General features: G+C 31.6%; 1 pseudogene; it reads left to right on the plus strand.

Annotated features, from left to right (window-relative positions):
* The first annotated feature begins 205 nt into the window (after window positions 1–205).
* LOC125198382 lies at window positions 206–4,024 on the plus strand (annotated as a pseudogene).
* Window positions 4,025–6,305: the final 2,281 nt, after the last annotated feature.

The following is a 6,305-nucleotide window of genomic DNA, read 5'->3' on the forward strand; positions in this document are numbered from 1 at the left end:
TAGCCAAATCACATGAGATTTTCTGCATCCCTTGAGCCCCCACTCCATCATTGTCTAAATTCAATTGTGTTTATTAACTGAACTGCCTAAACACTCTCTAATATGCGACACAGATTTATCACAGTTACCTAATTCAATAAATGCAAATATATATATATAAAAAAAGAAAATCTCCTAAATTTGATCACATCATCTTGCACCCGAATCAAATCCCAAATGGAGAAAACATTGAATCAAAAAGCAGAAGACAGAGAAGAAGAAATATTTTACTCTCCTACGAGGATGGATGAGAAAAATAAAGAGATCCAAAGCAATGATGACGAGGAAAAGAAGAAGATTGATCAATTGAGAGAGATAGTTGCAAAGCAAGATCCAGCTTGCAAGGTACTACCTCCGTCTCATCTCATTATATATAACACATTTATTTTGGACACAAGTTTTTATGTAGTGGTGTTTCTGGTTAAATGTAAAAAGAGTGAAGTAGAGCTCCAAAAAAGTAAAGAGAAAAAGTAGGAGAGAGGATAAAATAAAGAGAGATAGAGTGTTGCTTTCTTGCCATAAAAGGAAATGTCCACTTATAGTGAGCAGGCCAAAAAGGAATATGCACTCACTTATAGTGAGACGGAAGGAGTATGTAGTATTCTACAACCACACACACACACACAAAAGCTTGTGATTCTTGTTAAATACTCTATTCGCCCGCACAAAGTTGTCATTTTCAGTTTTTAAAAAGTTCCCTCTCATACTAATATAATAGATATTAATTTGCGGAAATGGATGAGGTGACACGAGGAGATTTCTTCGTGCTCGTGATCTTGACATCGAGAAGGCTTCGTGATGTTGATCAAGTACGTGGCATGGAGGCGAAGCTTCGTCCCAGCGGGCTCCATTTCTGCATCGGAGGCTCGAATCATATAGCACATGACAAGGTGTTTTTGCAAGGCAGAGACAAGAGAGGTTGCCCTATTGCACTCATTTTTGGAGCTAAGCATTTTCCCAGCAAAGGACCCGATGACGAACTCAAACGTTAGTAACCTATAAAAAATTTATCTTTTAAGGACAAAAAATTGAGACGCAATTACTTGCGTTGGAAACTTTAAAAATAACAACAATTTAGAACAAAAAAGAAAGCGTTTCTAAATTAAAGATAAATTAACTTAATATTTTGCTCTTATAGGACGCTTCTATTTGCATTCTCTAAATTTAGTTGAGACATTAACAATAGGGATACTTTTTTAGCGTTGATGGTATATTTAGAAACACAAATTAGCGTCCTCATCGCATTAAAAAAATGTCCTTAACTACATTAAAAATGTCCTTAAAAGTGTTTTTTGTTGTTGCAGTGGTATATATATAATTATAAATATATACTGTATATGTTTTTTGCAATAATATTTCACAAATTATGTTATTTTTTTCAGGCTATGCAGTGTTTGTTTTGGATAAGCTATGCTCCAGGTAATAATCAGTCTACTCCTGCTACATGCTTTCTGAATTAATACTATCATTTTCTTAACTACTAAGTTTGAATTTTCTTGATGCATATAATCAAGAATTCCTAATGGAGAGGAGAAGTTCGTAATTATTATAGATCTTAAAGGATTTGGCTACTCTAACAGCGATGTTCGAGGGTATATTGCAATACTTTCGATTTTACAGGTATGATATTATGATTATAATTGTTTTAGATGCATATTCAACGCGACCAACAAACATTCACAAATTCAAACAAAACTCTTTTTCTCTCATACTTCAATCACATTTTCTTTCTCTCTTATTTTACCAATTGCACATTAAAAAAAATGTATCGTCAATTAGTACTAGGACCGGAAAATTTTTTATAGGACACGAACACACACGCTATTAATAAGTTTTAGTCAAACATTATTGGGTCCGTGTCCTTTGATCATCTCAACCATACACGAGATGTCATATTTTTTATATAACTTCTCCAATCATTATGCAAATTCAAACTCATTAATAGTTTTTTTAAAAGAATAACACCAAATATGGGTATGTATTGTAGCTACGCAAAAAATTGAAAGTATAATTACCTTATGGAATATGAAATACTTTTTTGGTTTGAGGTTGGTATAAATTGTTGGAGTAAAGTTACTTTTTGATGTGTATATTCAAAAATGAGTTTGAGTTTGGTGTAAATGGCTAGAGATGACCTTATAAGGTTAACCGGTTAGGGATCTAATAATTTTAGGTTGATTTCGGGTTGGGTTCGATTACCCATAAAAATATAATTTTAATTTTATTTAACAAAATTATACTTTCATTTTATTCCATAGGTTCGTATAAATCAGATTTAAATCATTTTAAAACATGTTTAGTTGTGTATTAACAAGTTTTAATCGTATAAATTAGGTTTGTGTCGTTACTGTAGTTATCGTCTTCGATAAACTCATATTATCATGTCATTATGGGCCATCGAGTTTGAAGGTAGAAGATCAAGTCTATGTTCAGTTAGAGAATTACAACAAATCGAAATCGGGTCAGTGGTGGACTCGAGGATTTTAGTGGTTGGGGCCGAAAATAATTTTAAAAATAAAATTAAAAAATACTCCCTATCAGCCATTAGGAGTCGGTCACTTTTGCACACTTATTTTGTAAAAATGATAATAAATACTTAAAGTGAAGAAATGGTAAAACAAGAGAGAGAATAACTTAGATTAGACTCTTTTCAACATTATTCTCTCTCTTACTTTACCATTTCTCCACTTTAACTATTTATTATCATTTTTACAAAATGAGCCAAAAGTATTGACCAATAGCGAGAAGTATATGTTTAAATAAAATCACAATGTATTAATATAAAAGTCAAAATACAATCATATCATAACACTTCTCTTCTATTCTTCGTCTTACGGAATCATTGCATAATAGTTTTATTAGTAACATTAATAAATACATTATTTTCAATATAAAGAACTAGCAATCATGTAACAGTTGGTTTCCAATACTATTACGTTGAGAATTCATGATGAATTGGTCACAATTAGTCACCGTTTTTCATCATTTTGTCATCATTTCACAAATGAATTTCATCATTTTCTATTATTGTTTCTCATTCTATTACGTAAAGAATTCTTAATGAATTTTTAGTCACAATAAGTCACAATTTTTCGTCATTTTTCATTATTTCACAAATAAATTTCATTATTTTCTCACTTTTTCTCTTATTGTTCTCTGCCAATTAGTCACAATTTCTTTCGCTTTTAATTATATATACATCAATATTTTTTATACTAGAAGCAATAATATTAAAATAATATATTGAAAAAAAATACTCTGTTCAAGAATAAAAATGTTTGAAGCGAGAAGGTGAAATATAGAATTAAAGAGAAAGAACTTGAATACGGCGCACAGCAATTGGAGGAGTGGATTGTTTCGCCGACTAATGGTGAAGGTTAACCCTAATTAAATATTAAATAATAAGTATTAATTTATTTGTACTAAAAAAATTACCAAAATACCCTTGCTAATTTGTAAATTTTTGGGGTTTGGGAGTTTTTATCACGTTAACCTCCCTTTTGCCCGGAATGTTTTTGGAAAACCAAAAAAACCTTTTTTTTAAAGGGAAAATTGGATATAAATATTATCTTTTTTTTTACATAACAAACAAAAAATTAAATTTCTTAGAAAAGGAACCGGTCGCTACGACATATTGTCCCACCCTTTGACTCAAGTGTAGGTAAGAAATCTTGACGAGGGGGGAGAGGGTAGGGGGGGTTGTCATTTGAGTGCAAAATTGGGCCGACATCCAATTTTTAGATAGCATCCCATCTTGCACTTGCAACAGAAAGGGAAATCGAGGCCGGGTTTGGGGCGGGGAATTTTCGTCCAAAATCGAATTGGGGTTGGCACCCCTACAAACCTACTAATTGCTATAGTTTGTTTGTGTGTGACAGGATTACTCCCAGAAAACTAAAAAACTATTCTTGGTTCACGCGTCAAACCCTTCATGTCGCATAAGTTTTGGTACCCATTTGTGGACAAAAGAAAAAAGGGATTTTAGAATGTTTTTTTTTCCGGGTTTGATAATTGTTTTAAGGATTTACATAAATAAATAAAGAAAAAAAAGAAAAAGGTAGAAAGATGAAAAAATAAAAAAAAGGGGAAAAAAAGTAAAAAAAATTTTTAAAAAATAAAATGACTCGCTAGGACAACCCCAAAGAGGAATATGACTATAATATTTTTGAGAAGTAAATCAGTTTAATGTTATGCAGATCACATTTCGGGAAAAACAAAAAAATAAAAAGTGCTCGCTGGAGGAGCTAGATGCAAACCCGCTTCCAGAGATTTATGGGGTAAACTGAAGTCAATTCCAATTCAAGATGCCTAAATCAAATATAATTTGTACTTGGATATGTAACAACTTAAGATGTGAAAATCACTTATGTTTTTGTTTTTATTATTGACGATTGTAACAACCATGTGCTTTTTCGGTTAGTCGCAATTTAATATCAGTCTTTAAGATCATTTACAAGCAAACAAAATTTGTTGATATATAGATAATGTTGAGACACGAGATAATATACATCTAATTTTCATCATTATCTTATGGTGACAAAAAAATATCAGATGAAAAGGGTTTAAAAACAAATAATGTAGCAACCATCAAATGTTTTTTAACGTGATGGGTCAAATAAATACAATTTGACTCTCATCTATGTCTTTGTAGCTTACGAAAATCCATGTCTCTTTTTTAAAAACTTGAAATTGACCGGCAAAGGGTTTTCCACATTTTATATGAGGAATATTTAATTTGTGAAATTAGATTATATGGGATTGATCTACGTTATATGATTGTGATATATTCTTTTTAAATAGATTCTGGGAAGATTTGAAATACTCTATCCATGCACAGAGTCCGAATTTTGGTTAAAACCCTTTTAATCCCTTGGAAAAAATAAGAGATAGATAGAAAAAATGATTAATGTTTGTTAGGAGAATGAGACCACCTCATTCAAGAGAAAAAAGTTTTCAAAATTAGAAAGTGCATATCGGGCGGATAAAAATGAAAGAATGCATATTCTTGTGGACGGGGAAAAAAAATAAAAAAAGTTGGTCCAAAAATTGGACTATAAAGGAGCTAAAAAAAAACCAAGGTTTTAAATAACAAGTGTTAATTATTCAATATTGATGAAGCTTCATTATACAAGTACTTCCTTCCCTAGAAATAGGGGTTGGGGTTTTAAGGTTTTAAAATTTTTCCCCCGTAAAAAAATGCCTTTGTTAGGTTTGGTTTAAAAACATGTTTAGCAAGTTTGCAATAGAATTTTTTGTATACGAAACCTAACCACTTTTGCCCCAATTGATTATTCGAGGATCCACAATAATGATCAATATATTATTACATTGTGTTTTTTTGCTTTATAAGATGTTTTTTAAACATTTAAATGTATAAGAAAAAAAAAGTCTAAATCTTTTGCTTAGTTGACCGGTTGTGGGGGGCGTCCCCTTTAAGGTAATACGGTCGTTCTATGCAATGCTTTACAAAAGAAAAAGAAGAATTTCACAACCCGAGATAGGCTTAGACACATCGTGAAAGGTTGCAATGTCGATCCGATTATTTCTAAGTCTTACTGAAATAAGAGGACGTTGGTGTGGTATAGCACTGAATGGATCTACGACAAGACGTGTCTTTATACTATCTACGAAAGACTAGGTCTTGATAAATAACTATTTCTTAATCTACATACGTTAGCATTGAGCTTACGATATTGATTATGCACTACTTTGACTTATCAAATGGTGCGGATTTTTCTAACCCAATAATCCTGATATATCTGGTAGTGGTGATTAATATATAACGGTGTAGGATTGCTATTATGTTGAATCGCGCGGAGGTGAGTGTCGTTTGATAATTTCCTCAAGAGGAGCTCGAATAAGGTTTTATTATTCAAAACGCCAGTTGGAGTTATATTACTCTATGAATAATAAATAAGTGTTTCTTGCTAAGTCCACTTGGAATTAATAAGATATTAATTAATTAAGTCCATGCGACATTAATTAATTAATGGACATTTATATCTTAAGCGAGAAATAAATAATAAACAAAATGGAGACCGATTACTTGTAATTTCGGATTTGGATGGGGAGAGTTCAATATTACTTCAGTGGATGCTCGTAATATTCAAGATAAGCTTGTATTAAATTGTGGGTTCAATTTAATTAGTAAAAATCTAATTGGGTCAGCCCATATCCAAAACCTTCCACAGATCCCTGTCTGGGCCCAAAAGGAACTTAATATAAATAGGAGAATAAATGAGACAGAATAATTGATTATTCATTAT

The sequence above is a fragment of the Salvia hispanica genome, unplaced genomic scaffold, assembly GCF_023119035.1.
Source record: "Salvia hispanica cultivar TCC Black 2014 unplaced genomic scaffold, UniMelb_Shisp_WGS_1.0 HiC_scaffold_1407, whole genome shotgun sequence".
Classification (NCBI taxonomy): domain Eukaryota; kingdom Viridiplantae; phylum Streptophyta; class Magnoliopsida; order Lamiales; family Lamiaceae; genus Salvia; species Salvia hispanica.